Source organism: Drosophila melanogaster, chromosome 3R (genome assembly GCF_000001215.4).
Source record: "Drosophila melanogaster chromosome 3R".
NCBI classification, from domain to species: domain Eukaryota; kingdom Metazoa; phylum Arthropoda; class Insecta; order Diptera; family Drosophilidae; genus Drosophila; species Drosophila melanogaster.
This window is the reverse complement of record NT_033777.3, coordinates 8,468,807-8,484,935: the sequence shown is the minus strand read 5'-3', so window position 1 is coordinate 8,484,935 and position 16,129 is coordinate 8,468,807. Positions and strand designations below refer to the sequence as shown.

At 44.1% G+C, this 16,129-nt stretch overlaps 1 protein-coding gene across 6 annotated transcripts in view; it reads left to right on the top strand.

The window, feature by feature from the left end:
- The first annotated feature begins 7,318 nt into the window (after positions 1 to 7,318).
- Positions 7,319 to 16,129, top strand: part of CG45263 (uncharacterized protein) — a 113,290-nt gene continuing 104,479 nt past the window's right edge. For all 6 annotated transcript variants that reach the window (NM_001260059.2, NM_001260060.2, NM_001316568.1 and 3 more), the window contains exon 1: positions 7,319 to 7,517. The gene's annotated coding sequence lies outside the window, so the exon portion shown is untranslated. The remainder of the gene's footprint in view (positions 7,518 to 16,129) is intronic.

Here is a 16,129-nt window from a genome sequence, read left to right as displayed (position 1 = left end):
ATGAGAAGGCTCCTATCGGGCCTTCCACATGAGCGGAGGCAGTCAGGTGTCTATTAACTGCCAAGATTTTTGAAGCATACCGTCGCGGCCCCCGAGCCCAGCAAACTCAAACCCCTCCGGCTCGCTTACCCAACAAATTTTCCATTAAAATCAAATGGAATTTCATATATTCGCCGGTAGAGGGCGGCTTAAGGACGGGGTGGCAACAGCTGCACTGACATTCGCCGTCGTACTTAATGACTAATGGACTCTTAATGATCTAACAAGGTACACACAATCTATATATATATATATATTGTATGTATACACAACATTGACACCTTCAGCTGCATCTTCCCAGCAACGAGGCAGAAGGATGTTGTTCCTCCTGCTGCTGCTGATGCTACTGTTGCTGTTGTTGTTGTTTCTGGTGTTGCCGAGCGGATGCACGATGTCGCCTCACAACAAAGTTCAAAACTTAATAATGCAACATTAGTTGCCGCGTTGACGGGGCGGCCAAATACACAAGGAAATATTATTGGGATTACAATTTTAATGAACCAAATAACAATCATTAGATATATTTATACTTTGGTTGTGATAAATGATATATGTTATTTTGGTAGTTATCTATTGCGACAAGAAGTAAGTATCTTATTACAAATAGATTAGTCTTACTTGGTGATCAAATTACCATTGTAACTGTTCAGTTTGGGGTTTGAAAGGTTTATACTGATTTTATGTCTAGCTGGATTAATTTCTCAGTTTTTCCCTTGTGTAGTTTATGTGGGTGGCCTCGACATTTTCAGCTCACGAAACGTGCCACTTGCATCAGTCGCGAAATGTTGCAAGTGCCACTGGCAGCACGTTGCAAACATCCTTGGCGGTGGAGTGGGGAGGCGTCTGGTAAGCGATGGGTGGGCATTGGCGGTCTTTGGTTTGCCCTATATGCAAAGGAAGCGGGTAAGAACGGCAAAAAGAGCAGGCAAAAACTCGACCAAATTGCAAAAATTAAATTAGTAAATTTTGTTACAAACTTGCTATGTATGGCACGAGGGATCGGGGTGCTTAGCTGGTGCTGTTGGCCAGCTGGAGGGGCTCTTGGCCTAGGTCAATGGGGTTGCCTGGCTGTTTTGTTGTTGCCGCTGCGTCTTGCGATGTTGCTGCTGCTGTTGCATTCTGTGTCGTTCATGCGCTTCATTTATCACGCAGCTGTCAAGTTTTCGCCAGACCAAGAACCGTGACTCCCAGAAGGTGAGTTGAGTGGGGGCGGAAAATGGGGGGCCGGAAGGAACTTTACGAGCGCAGCTTGGCCAAAATTAACCTTCGACCAGCTCCCAAAAAGCGGAGCGGAACCGGAAGAAGTAACCAAAACAGTTTTACACGCCGCCGCACAAAGCAAACACCTTGAACATATGTCAAGTAATCAGCGAGCAAAGAAGCTTCTGAACGGCAATTGGAATCTACCTCTCAGTACGAATCCGCAACTGAATCCGAATCTGGATCTGAATCTAAATCTGAATCTGAGTCAACGGCAGACGCTGGGGCAAAGTTTACCTTGGCGGCACATGCCAAGCATAAAATTGAATATGTATCCAAGACTCGGCGAAATGAATCTCCAAACGGCAGCGGCAGCCAAGAAGGTAACTTTATGCTAGACAAGCCTCGCCAGTGTAAACAGGCTAGATAAACGGATGGGCAAAAGCGGCGGGTCGTTCGTCGCCAGAAGTTCACGCCTCAGCGGTTTTGCGTTTGCGCGCCGTTGCCGACGTCATCGGCAAAATATGGGAGGGTACACTGTAAAACAAAATGTGTATAGCATAAGTACACCATTAAAAAGAACATACAAATGAATTAAGCAATCATAATATGGAAAGCGAATTCGCTTGAAGCGAATTCATACCACTGTGGCAAAGTGGTAAAGTAGGGAAGCACCTAGGTCTTTATTCCCAGTGTAAGCAGCATGGCGGGACACTCGTTGGGGGTGGGAACGTGGGAGGCGGCCAGGTCGGTTACGATTTTTGACTCGCCGGTCCGCTCGACTGAACCGCCGACTGTCGAACATTTTCCGTTAGCGCTTTTCCCATTTTCCGCGCCCCTCGTTGACCGCAAAGCAAAGTTCGGGGTTGGAACGGGGAAACGCATGGGAATGTTTTCCGTTTTTACTACTACGCGATTGAAAACGATGAAAACCGAAATTTACCAATAAAAACAGAAAAATAATTGCGAGCAAGGGCGGCAAGTGGCCTGGTGGCATTTCCCTTTTATTATGCAGCATAATCAGCCATCCGGTGACAACAACAAGAGCCAACCCTTGGAAAGCCGTGAATGCTTAACCCGCCCCTGCAACTCGTGGCAACTCGCTTTTGTATAGACACGCACCACAGTTGCCGTTCTGGCATTTTTGTTTAGCTATTCAGCCTGGGAAAATATATAAAATATATCCAAGTTCTAAGGCTCAGAACTTTACTTGGTGCAACCCATTCAAAAGATATTTATTGATATTCATTTATTTTTATATATAATTTATATAATTTTAGAGCCACTTAGCAATAGATCTTTTTCAGATGCTCTGTAGAATTCTGACAGCACTGAGATGCAGCCTGATGCTTTTAAGTGCTTTCCACCTGCCGGGCAGACAAGCTCCACTGTCTGCCCCACACCAACACCAATGCACCCCTAACCCACTCTGATACACACACACACACACACACGCGTGCTGCACAGCAGGAAGCGCGAACATTTTTGCTCATTTGTTGCCCTTTCTCATTTAACTAAGTGCGATGAAGTCGTTCGTTGGCCCCACGAGAGTTGGGTCACGTGAAAAGGGTTGAACAGGTGGAGGGGACAGGGGGATCTGGCCCGTCTGAGATTAGGCTGATGGTAAATTCACTTTAGACAGTCCACACTGCCAAACACACACACACATAAACGAGTGCAAAAAAAAAAAAACGTTAAAAAGTGTTGCATTCAGCAGGGCGCTAGCTGAAATTAATTCATCCCCAAATTGTTTTGGACTGTCACAGCGGCAGAAGTCGTTGCACTCCGACGCGACACTTGTGTTGGTGCAAGCCCACCCCCCCCCCCCTTTCACCTTTGGCACTCCCCACAAGTGTCCACATGTGGCGAGAAGTATTTGAAACTTTTTTTCTCATTCTGCGGCGTGCAAAATTTAAATGGCAGTCGACGCTTGTCGGCTGGCCTGCCGCTCAGGTGCGCTTACAAGTGGTCACAAGGGGGCAGAAAAAGGGGGGTAGGGGCTAGGGGGCGTGGCAACTCGCGCTTTGTGTCAATTTAAAAGGACAACAGGCAGAAAGCGGCGTGTTTAAGAATGAGGAATGAAAAGAGGTTTACTTTTAATTCAAAGTAAATTAGAGAAATGAGAAATTACTCATCGAGCTGCTAAAAATGTTTTAAAGAATTTATATACTTATATAAAAAGAATATGGGAATGTGTTTCAAACTAGTGGATGGTGCAGCATTTGTTTATGTGGTCAGGGAAACTTATTCCATCTGAACTTGACACCTGGTGACTTTTTCAACGACCTTGGCATGAGTGGGGCACAAAAAAAATTGGGGTTCACTGGGCGACAAATGAAGCAGGAAATTCGCTTAGCTGAGTCGTTACTGAACAGCTTGAAATGTCTTTAAGTCCGTCTTCTTGTTCTTTTTCTCTCAAGTGAGTCAGCAGACAAGGGCTACAATTAAGACTCCATTCTTCGACTTAGTTTCATTTGAATTCTGGGATTTGGCACTAAGCTTTATTAGACAACTTCAAAGTCTTGTCTTAGCCTGGTCGCTTGGCACTGTCAGTTGTTGCTGGGAAATCCTTTCGAGCATCTACAACTATCTGTCTCACTCGCTTTTCACACTGCTCAGTGATTTGCTGCTAAGCTTTTGCGTACTTCTTGGCGCTGGCTACTTATGGCTTTCTGTTGACTTTTAGTTCTCTGGTTTCCGGCTGCCGTTTGCGGTTCCGGAAAAAAAGTGCAAGCTCCTCGGCAAACTCTCCATTAAGTTGGCAGCATAAGCAAATTTATCACAAGCTTGTTCGGGACTCAATTTTCGGGCTATTTTCCAAGTTGCTTCGGCTTTAAGAACTTCTCGCCAGCTGCACTGACATTTGCTGGGCATCGATTTAATTTCGTCACTCGAGCAAAAGTCAACACAGGGCCAAAAAGGGGATAGTGGGTGGCTTTCGGTGGGTGATGCCTGCGACTGATGACTTCGTGAAGTCCGCCAGAGAAACAGCAACAACAATGCCCCACCACCCCCTCTCCAACATCGCTGGCACACAGAAGTTGTTGACAGCTCACGTTCGACGGACCATGTTGATGACGTCCACGTTGCCCAAAAATCCTGATCCGCTGCCTGTCGCTCCCGCTGGTTTCGTTTGCGTAATATTTTGCAGCACGCGCTGACCAGACGAAACGAAAATATGGGGAAAAATAAACCAACAATAAGGAAAACCAAATTAATCACAAATATTACTTGTGCTTGCACTGGAAGAAAGCGAAAAATAGTTGGCAAAAGAACATGAAGCTACTGCTTTAAATAACAAATGCAAAAGTTTCTGACCCCGAAAAGTTGTGCATATTTTTGATTTCGCGAACTGTTAGGGTTCGAAAATCGCAATTAAGCCACACCCACTGCAACGCCCTCTAACAATATGTATATATCCACTGGTTACTAGTATTTGATAGTCTAGGAAGTTTGACTTTTAGTATGATTTCTCTTTTTTTTCGACATGTGTGTGTTCTCTCCATCATTTTCCTTTTGGTGTGTGTGAGTGTGGGTAAGTCCTTTTGTCCGGGGCATGTTTCTTCATTTGACACTTGCCCGTTTCCGTTTCCGTTTTCAGTTCATGTTTTTGGAATTATTTCATTTCATTTTTGAAGTCACTCAGAGAGAACTCCCCACATATCTTTGTGCTCAGCCCACTTGCCGCCCAGTCGTTTTATCATTGTTCTTGTTTGTTTATTTATTAAATTGACACATGCTGACAGCAGCCAGATAAGAGCAAATGGAATGGAGTGCCAGGAGCACGAGCAGCACATGGACACAGGACATAGGAGCAGGCAGTGACTGCAAAGGAATCGGACATTGTGGCAGCTTCCACTGGCTCGAGTCGGGGCATAAATCACTCGGAAGTAAATGCTTTTGGCCCACATAATGAACTTGGCCCACTCGAGCAGCCCAAGCAGCACACCCGCCCACATCCGATTTCCACCCCCCAAACGAGCCATGCTGCAGTTGCAACTGCGAAGAGGAATTTTAATTTCTCGCAAAATTAACTTCTGCTCAAATTATTACGTTGTGCAATGCAAATGCCAACTACTACTTACCCGAAAATTCACTTAGGGACCCAAGGAAGCTTCACTTGCAGCAAGAAGGCTAAGCCAAGCAAGCCGTAAAACAATAATTGCAACATCAGTTAGGGGCCAAAAGGGTTAGTTCGCCATTTTTCTGCTTTCGCCACTATTCCCCCGATTCATTTTTTTTTTTTTTCGTTTTTCTGTCTGATTAATACAAATGAGCGGCGATTTGTCATGTCACTGCGTTTAAATTTATCATTTTCCACGACAGGCGCGAGTTATCCAGCCATTTTTGTTGGCGTGCTGCTGTTGTTTTTTTTTTTGTTTTTTGCCCGCTTCTGTTGTTTCCTACATGCCTTTTCGTATCGCAGCTTTATTTTTATGTGTTTTTCTGTTGTTGCTGTTGTTGTTATTGTTTTCTTCCTTCCACAACATTCTCTTGTTTGTTTTTCCTGTTTCCGGCAGGCGTGCGCTGCTCCCTGCCCCATATGGACCGCCCAAATCCACCCACCAGCCACATCCCATCGCTCGGACTTTCACCCACATTGGACGCAGCGGCGCCAAGATCGCTTCCATTGCACATTTTGGCATTCGACTCGCTTTTCGCCCCTCCTTCCTTTTTGCATCAGTCTCTCTCTTTGTTTCGCTCTTTTCAGTACCCTCACAAAGGATAATTGAGTTTTCTCCATTCATATATGTACATACCTGCCCATGAGGAAAGAATATATGCAGAAGATATATTAAGCTGCAGCGATTGATAGTTGAACATTTATTATAAAAAGTTTAATTATTTATCTGTTCTTAAATAATCATAATTCTCTACTGATGAAAGAGCAAATGCTACCCTTTTCTAGGGCTATAATATTTTGGATAGCGTATTGGGAATGCGGTTATGCCGCTTATTTTCCGACCGTTCCACTCGCTTTCCATCTGTGTGTGCCTGAGTTAGGCGCCTGACTCCTCCATTGTTACCACTGCTGCTGCTGCTGCTGCTGAGTGAATTTTATGTGGCATATGCCGAGGCGCAACATTTTTGTTAATGGCTTGTAAAATTTTTTCGCATACACAAATCCCTTTTTGGCTCTTTCCTTTGCCCACTAACTTTTTGCCGGAAACTCCAAACCGCTGCGTCTCCTTTTGGTCCTCGCTTTGCTTGGCTGGGCGTTGACATGACGCCGCACATAGCAGAGTTATAAGCCACCCTTGCCCATTCTCCCCCTATTCGATTTTCCCATTCCCCGCCCCAGTTGAGAGACCCATAATTGTTTGTTAGTTTTTGCTGGTTTCGTGCAGCTGTTGTGGCATTTGCCAAAAGCATAATTCGATTAGCTTTTATCGCAGCGTGTTCAACTGCAATCATTGCGGAAAAATGCCAATTAGAAAAGTTACAGCTCCCCGCTGAACGCGTCCACCCACAATGACCATCTCCCCTGAACCGATTTTGTCCTACTTTTTGCCGTGTCAGAGCTTCCTAGTGTATCTGTCAAAAATATTTTTATTTCGGCTGAATGTCCAATTTGAATTAAGCAATATATTACGCAGCTTCTGTTGATACGTTTTTTTTTTGAATAGGACTTAGATATATACATTTAATTTTAATAAAATCAGCTTGAGTTTGTAATATGTAAATTTTAAATGATTTTTATATGCAATACTCATTGGTAACATTTCACAATTAACGGCATAATATAACTACAACCATAAATACAGTTAAATAGAAAGAGTATCTGGTAGTTGGAAACAAAAAGCACTTGTTGCCAAGCCCGAAAAGTGCAACATGTTGATGGAGGACAGCAACACGCTCAAACCGCTTAGGCCAAGGAAAAAACGTAAACACAACATGTTTGTTGCACACTCAGTTGGCCAACAGGTTTGAGCGCGCTGGCGTAGGTCGTTCGTATGCGTTCGGCTCACAGTCACGAAGCGCCGCTTAACAGTGCTCAGCTCTGTTAGCGAACGTCGAGGCGTAACATTTCGTGTCTTTGAAATGCATATCATCGAAGTCACCAGTTTCAGTTCCAAGTTTCAGTAGATTTCGGGACATCGTGCGGATCGAACGTCTGGCGCTGCGTTCACGCGACTCGTACGCTGCAAGGAATCAGTTACCAGTGACCAGTAAACAGTGATCGGTGAATGTGAATAGTGACTAGTGAATGAGACAGTGAACGAGTAACAGCCCGAAAATTGTTGCATTTACGAGAAATCGCATGGATATTGAAAAAGGTATAGCCAAAGGATGTATGGTAAACAAAAAAAAAAAAAAAACGCGTGCGTTGTTTTTTAGATACACGTGACAGTGGAATTTGTATCTAGATTGTTTTGTTGGTTTTGCTTTTAGCAAGTGTACCCACCGTGTGCTAAATGCATACGTATGTATGAGTGTGCGTGTGTGTGTTTGTGTGTGGAGGTGCCGGGATATACTTTGACACACTTTCGCATCGTGCCCAACTCCCGGCCATCGGTTATGGCGTGTCCTCGAAAACGGGGAAAAAAGTTACAACTAGCAGTAAACGTGAAAAAGGACCAGCAAGGACGAGAAAATCTCGGCGAGGCGAAAGCGCTGTGTTTTCATTGTCGTCGTCGTTCGCCTTTGGCTCATCAATAAAAATTTCCTTGACATTTTATGAGCCAAAGGATTCTGAGCTCACTTTACTTACTCCATTCGCCATTCAGCCATTCGCCGGGATGGCCAATATATTAAATACGACAACGGATTAAACGCTCGGTTGCCCTTTTTATGTCCGCTTATATTTATGGACAATTATTTAAAAGAAAAAAAAATTGCCATTCGCCGAAAGTTTGCACACATTTATGGTCTGTGAATGCTTTATATAATCGCCATGGTGATCGAATCCCACAAAGAAGTTCTACTTCATCGGCAGGGAATGAGGGGGGAAAATTTAATTAAGCCTCTTCGCGATTGTTTATAAATTCATGTTAATGATATTTGGACAGCCCCCCTTTTTCGGATGCCGAAAAGTATCTGCAATTACGTCGAATCGTTGGGCGCGAATTCCGCCTGCCAAAGTTGTGAGAATTTTCCGCTAATTGTTTTCCGTCGAGAAGGCGATTCGCAATCGTCGCCAGCTGCGCGGCAAAAAGGACTCTCGCTCGGCAGAGTTTTTCCCCCTCGGTTTTGATATGCAAATGGCCTTAAATTCCACACTCACAATTGAAATGAAATTGCCTCAAAGTTTCTGTCTTCACCGAAAATACAGGCGGCACGTGCAGCCGGAGTCGTTTAATTTTAAAAGCCAAACATTTTTATTAATGGTTATTGCCGTGAGTGGCAAGAGTGTGCTCCGCTTGGTGTTATAATCGAAGATTGTTTTGCCATTAGGAAAAGCGTCTTGGAAAACTTAAAGACTTCTCGAAAAATGTGATTCCCGCCAGTGGCTCTTGCAGAGATTGAATCATCGTGACGCCCGGCGCTTCAAAGCGACATTCATTTAAATATTTTGATAAACTTTGACGACATTTCGCGCAATTTCAACGCAATGTGTGCGATCCATCCTTATTCGAGGACCCCCCATCTCCTCCTATTCCGCTGGGATGTGCGAGTTTTTCCTGGCATTTATATCAATTTCTTTATTCCTCACGGCTTTCGACTGCCGCCTGCATTTCGGCAAACGAAAAATCCTCAAACATTTTTTTTTTGGTCGGCAGAAGGAGCGTTTCTAGGAAATTTATGTCGCCTTTTATGGCTACGTGGCTCGTAAATAAGAAAAATGTTGCAGTGCCGCCCGAATATCGGGTGTTTTATCTTTTGCACATGTGGCGGCAAGTTAGAGAGAGTTAGAGAAAGGCTTTCTCCTTATCCACCGGCCGTATTTTAGTTACCCCCTTGAGCTGACATCCAATCAGCATTGTGGCAGGGAAATAGCAGAACGAAAATTATTTCATATTTCGCACGACATTCGACACAAATAACAAATAACTGCCTGAAATGGCACATTTAATATTTGATTTGTTTATTTGATTTCGTTGCTACAATGTCCTTGACATCGGAGTGCCGAGAAGGCTTACAGCAAATCGAATTAAAAATTTTTGCAAATTAAATTGGTCTTTACAATGCCAAGTAGAAGTCCCAAAAATGACTTATCTGCAAATGAAAACGAATGAAAATGTTTAGACTTGCCAAATTGTGAAATTGTGAAAATGGAGAACGATTCCATGAGTGTGTGTGTGTGTGTGTGTGTGTGCGGGTGCAGAGGAGCATTAAGTGGGGGAAAGGGGCAAAAATTAGTTTTGTTTTGGCGAGTGCGATTGTGGAGTGGACCAAAACACAAAGCCTAGTTCGTTAAACTCGCCCGCTTATAAATGTATTCGGCCAACACACTCACATGCCGATTTTACCTTTTGTTGCTGCTGCAACTAGCCAAGCAGAACGCCTCGGCGTTACGTTGGATTTTATTCCACTTTTGGTTCACTTTCAGTCAGCATTTAGTGCACTGGAAAAAATGAAGACCAAGTGCTGGTCAATCAAGAAAACATCTAAAATTTGCTTATTTTATGGCACCAGTAGATCATGAATCTCACTCATCTGCATTTCATGAGCGACTTTAAATTTAACTCCCCTTTTTTCCATAATATCTGAACTGCAATAAGTACGAAATGTTAGCAAGATTCATATATTGGAATTTTCTGAGTGCATGTGGCGTAAGTTTGGGAAACCTACAGAAATTTTCACCCCCCCCCCCCCCTGCATACCAGGCTGCAATCGCTCGTTGTTGCATCAGCAAATGGAGCTGCAGAAGAGAACTTGAACTCCGATCCACCCTCCTAGCATTTTCTCGTTTTTGTTAACCAAATTTGAATATTAAAACAGAATTAGCCAAGTGCAGCAAATGGACCGCCCACTCTATAGCCCCCGAGTTCACCGGAAACGGAAATGCTTTGGTGATGAGGAATAGAAGGGAAACGCTTGCGTGGACAGAGCAATTAATGGGAATTATTGATATGCACAGGAGCAGCGGACTTGCAACCGCCAACGAGTCCTTGAATCAATAACTGCCCTACTCTAGTTGGCAATTTTCCCGTGAATTTCTGTCGCTTTCCCTTCCTTTGATGGCGTTTGAAAGTGTTTTCCGCGAAATCGATTGCATTGACTTTTGTCTTCGCGGAAAAAGAGTGGCAATTAGATGCGATTTAGTTTGCCCCATCAATTTGCATATTGAAAAGGGGGAAGTCGATTTTCCCTGCCAGATCATCTTGGTCTAATGAGCTACTACTTCAGCGGTGAGGGTGCTTTGGAATCCAATAATTGGAAATCCGAACTAGCCACCGTGAAAAGATTGCGAAAACAAACAATCAAACAAACAAACAAACAAGCTAACAGCCAAAACAGAAAAGCGGCAAAAAAAAAAAAAACGAAGAACAAGAAGCGGAGCCAACTGGAAATGGAAAACAAAAAGTGAGCAGTAACCGTTAGAATGGCACCTGCCACAGCGTCTGTGGCTAAAATTTCAAATTTCCATTTAGAAAAACACAGCACAACAACCAGATGCAAATAAAAACAAATTTCTGTGTGTGGCAGCTGCATGCGCAACTTTTCCATTGTGCTCTCAGTTTATTTTGTATTTTTCTCATATTTTTGTCGAATTTTCCTGCTCCGCCCGCGCGCACGTTCCCCAACTTTTCATTTCACATATATTTGTTTTCCTTTTTCCACTAGGCACAAATTAATTAAATGCACTCGACTGTGATTTATACGATCCTAAAAGCAGTCCCGAGTGCAGAATGGAGTTTGAGCTGGTTGTTTTCCACCCCACAGCAGATAAGTCGAAAAACAGTGGCCGCTGCAATTAGGCGGCAATATCGGGGAGTTGGGCATAATTCCACTTGAGGAGCACCACAGTCCGACTTTGAGATGCCATCATGTGTCTGACATTTAAAAGCCAAATCCACTTAAGATTAACTTATTACTGTTCTGCTCTATTGTTGTTATGGCCTGTGATGATGATATTCGCTCTCTCTGTCTGAAGGTCTTGGGGTATGATATGTTTTTGGAAAAAAACATTCTGTGTTTCCAAAATAGAAGACTATTGAAATTAATCGATTAATAGTGAATTAATATTGTCACATACTTATCTGTATATCAGATTGATTTGGGTATCTATTAAGTCGAGCTTTTAACTTGCATTGCCGCCTCAAACATTGATGGCAATCAAATGCGAGTTGGAGTCAAATGTCTAATAATTTTCAGCTTAAAAATTCATTAGATACAAATCGCCGGACCCATATCAAAAGCCTCAAAAGCCACAATGGACCACTGAACGAGACCCAACCGATTTACTCCCCAGCGAAGCGGAGGGCTGGTCCGGTTTTGACCCTGACTGGCATCGCCTGGCTAATTTCGCACTAATTGATTTCTTTTCGGGCCAAGAGGAGGAGGCCAGCGGCCCAAAGAGGCTTTAATTGAGCGACTCCGCCCCGCCTTCAATGAGATGGAGGTGTGCTGTCCAAATGGTTTCTTCCGCGCTCGACACGCGTTGACAGTTGGGCCCGTCATAGTTTTTTGTTTTTGGGCGATGCCGCCTTGTCTGGCAAATCGAAAACTAAGCGCAGTCAAAGTCTCATTAGCTGATGACTTTGATGGTGGGCACCACGTAGCCCATTCCCTCAGCCGTCTCGCCTCTGATTGGGTTTTAATGCCTTTTGGCAGCCGAACATTCGTTTACAGCAGTTCCATAATTTGTCGCTGCCTCTGATTGATGGGCCGCGATCCCATCCCGATCCCCCTTCCCCCTTTCTCACTGATATTCCGAGACCACCCCATTTGTGCCAGCTCATGGTTTGTCATCTCATTTGTGGCCATTATCCAAATAATTTGGCCTAAGCTTCCCAAGATTCCGATCTTCAGTCGGGCGCTTTCACATTTTCCACGCCCAATTTGCCACGCACTGCGAATGTTGAGGCACGTGTTGCAGAAACGTCTTCAGTTCGACCCTTGAACTGGAAGTACGTCTTCGAAATGCACTGAAAAATGGAATGCTTACTTGGAATATATATTTTAGTTTTCAATTTTATGATTCTCATTTGTATAAAGACTAGTATATGATACCTGAACTTTTTCCAAGTGCAGCCAATTGCAGAGGCGTCTCAATGGTCCTTTTGGACACAGCACATATCATTTGGTTAAAGGAGGAACCCAGCAGATAAATTTAGCACTTTGTTTGCCCGCCACGCCCACATTAATTAGCGGGGCTGTGCGGGGCGGCTGCGTGGTAGGATGGAATTCGATTGTAAGAAGTGAGATGTGAGGATGGCTGAGGGTCTGCTGAATGGATGTTCGGAATGCAATTTGCTGCGACGACGTGACTCCAATGCCATCAGAGTGGGCTAAAGTGGCAGGTCACGCTGCTGGAGTCGAGTTCGGAGTGTAGCTCGAGACTGGGATCTTGCCGCTCTGCTGCATGTGCACCTGTACACCAGGTACACATGTGGGCAATTTAATGCCACCTCCGCCCTCGCCACCAACTCATCTCAAATCTCAGGCAAATGTACAAGAGAGCGGCAGACGGACTGACTGCTTTCAGTTGGCTCCATTTCAGGGCCTTATTCTTCTGCTGCCTGCCTAAAATTATATGAAAATGCAGCCAGAGGAGAGCAGAGAAGCGAGTCGAGTTGAGTTGAGTTGAAATCGGCGTTTCAACGCTCCAGTTCCAGTTCACAGACATTGACACACTTTTGCCTTTCCGCGTGGTACAGTGATCACCGATCACGTCTCAAATGTGTAGGAGCAGTGGAGCCTCGGCTCGGCAACGTTCACATTTCTGGCTGCAATCTAATTAGCAACGTGCAACGTGCAGCGTGCAACGGGCAACTTGCAACGTGCAGCTTGTAATGATCCGACAACTTCGTGCGGCTGCTGAATGCTAAAATGCCTCATCACAACTGGTTTCTTTTCATCCCAAAAATGATGAGAAGACCTCTGCGCCTTCGTTCGGGGCCTCATAAATCTTCAATTGTCATTATTGTTTGTCCGTTTATTTAACTTTATTATTATCTTGCTACGTTCCTGCCCCCCTGCCACCCAAAAAAACGAAACAAAATTAAGCTGCTTATGGGATTCCTGGGAATGCAGCAGAAAATCACCAGAAGAATGGATCTTTGGAGATGACTGCTAATGAGCTGAAGAAAGCGGCTTGGTCACAAGTACACAATTCCACCCATCTCTCTGAGAAGTCACAAATCTGTGGCAATTATGTTAATTTGATTTGATGGCATTTACATTCGGTTTTTTTTTCGCTGGGCACTCCATGGTCAAATAAAATTTGTTGCCGCAATTGCATTAGCACAAGAACCGAATAAAAAAAAAAACCGGGCCAGCAATATACACGAAAAATGTGTTAAGGTCAGGCGGGCAGCGGACAGAAAGAAGGACCATCAGAAATGAGCGAAATAAAAAGATTGTTATGACAAAGAAAATGAAAATAAATGAGGCCGCAAATGCCGAATGGGGGGATGCTGGGGCGCCACAGATAAGCGAATCGTATACAAATGGTCAACTTAACTAAAACAATAACTACCCATCCCCCCTGTCGAAGCGGACGAGCAGTAGAACAGCACTAAAATGAGCAAAAGAAAACCCCCATAAAAGAAAAAAAAAGCGAAAACAAAAGCCGACAAAAGCGGGCGCCAGTTGCAGAGAAAAACAATGGGAGAGGGGGCGTAGATTGTGGAGGAAAGTCCCAAGGAAAGCCAGCGAACTGCAAATGTAAAATTAACAAGAAATCAATGCGAAAAGCCAAAACAAACAAAATCTCGGAAAAGTCAAGATGAGCAGTCAACGCTGTCCGAAGTTTGGTATACCCTCATTATTTTTATGGTTAAAGAAAACTTTTAGCGATGAATATAATGTTTTGGAATTCCATAAGTAAATTAAATAGCAGAACAAATTGTTTCAAGAAAGTAGGATTTTTTTTTTTTTTTTTTGAATTAACTAAAGTATAATGCTACTTTAAGTTTTTCATTGTATGAAATATACCCTCGCCGCGAGTGTATTGAAAGCAAAGCCAATGCGAAACTTTGTTGAAATGAAAGCCGAAAGAAGTCATAAATAAAAATTGAATGAAGCGAATTTCAGTTGGTAGACGCTTTTGTTATTTCGCGGTTATCAATTCCGACGCACAGCTGGCCAAAAGCAGGCATCGCCGTATCGTCGTAGTCTGCTGTGGATGGCATTAGCCAATGAGCCCCATTGGATACCCCGGATCCCCCTGATCCCCTTGGTTTCTGTACCACCAAAACCACCCAATAGCCCACCGCCAGCCAATAGACCCGCTTCCCTGGCTAGTTTCCACATTCGTAGCGCTCCCACGCTCCACTGCACAGCTGCGGGGGAAAAAGCTGTGGAGACGAGCCAGCGACGAAGATGTTGCTCCGCTGGCACATCAATTTGCGATTATGAAAGGCTGCCTGGCCAGCAGAAGTAGCAAAGGCAGCAACAGCAGCAGCAACAGCAGCAGCTACAGCAGCCCAGTTGCCAGAAGAATGGGCAACTCTTTATTCAATCCGAAGAAATCTGAGCGTTTAATGCGCAGCCAGCACTGAAAAAGCATTGAAAAAGCAGAGCCAGCATCGTTAGCGGCGTTCAGCGCGGGCTCGTCGGGGCTGCCATACAGGGAAATATATTTTGCAATTATTAAAAAACTATAAAATGAATGCAAATGATGATAGGTATTTGAATTTATTTTAAGGAATTTTATATATCAACTTGAGAGACTTGTTTGTTTTTTCTTGTCATTCTTATATGATCAAATTAAGGCAATTGATCATTATTTTTATACACTTTCAACACTGGGGCCTAATCATATCAAATTTCAAATGATTGGTTTTTCTCAGTGTAGTTGACTGGCACAGCTGCATTTTGGTATTCGGAATCGTCTCCCAGCGACTGGGCATCGTTTGGCATTTCTTTGGTGAGGCATGCGGCCTTCACATTTAACAATCCATTCATGTTGCTGCTGTAGCAGTTGCCGCTCGTATATGTTGTTGTTGCTGCTGCTGCTGCTGCTGCTGCTGCTGCTGCTGCGACTGCGCATTTATGAGGCTCTGTTTGGTTAGATGTCGTTGGCGAGTCGCGGCCGTTTGGCTCTTCTGCCCGATCACTGCGAAACTGGAATTACCCGAGGTAGATTAGGCTGGCGGTTCACATGGCGACCTTTCCTGCTAAAGGGGTTAAATAACAATCGAGTCCATAAAGTTTGCTTACGTGCGTTTAGCAGGGATTATTTAATCGATAGCCAGCTAGTTTGCACCAGGAAGTTTTGGCAAAACAGCATGCATGTTGCTAAAAACGTAATAGTGGTCTTGAGTTCCCACAGGTGCTGCTCAAGACTAAATGCGAAATGGTATAAACATTATATTAGGTTACTTTAAAAGTAATAAACAAAAAATCAGAAACACTTGTTAAGTGTGCATAGCTCAATCTGGAAGTTCCGTTTGCTGATTCATCATCGGTTTCCATATCTATTTCAATAGAACCCCTAATTCTGACTAAGTGTAACTCAGGGTATCCATATCGTCGGCCTACAAATTAGCCCCTTTATTTATTGTTTTTCCTATCGTTCTTCGTTGCTTTCTTGCCGACTTGTTCAACATGGCACAAAGCAATGCCTCTCATTGGTTGTTGCTGTTGCAGTTGCATTTGTAGCTGCATTTATTGTTGCTGTTGCCGTTCCGCTGCAGTGAAGCGCATCACCGCTGACGGCTGACTGCCGCTTCTTCTTGTCCTCCCTTTTCATGTGCCGCTGCTGCAGCCGCGTGCTGATTCTTATTTATGCAGCAACACGCTCCCTCCAGAAGCGTCCCGCTTCAGGTTCTCCAGCTCT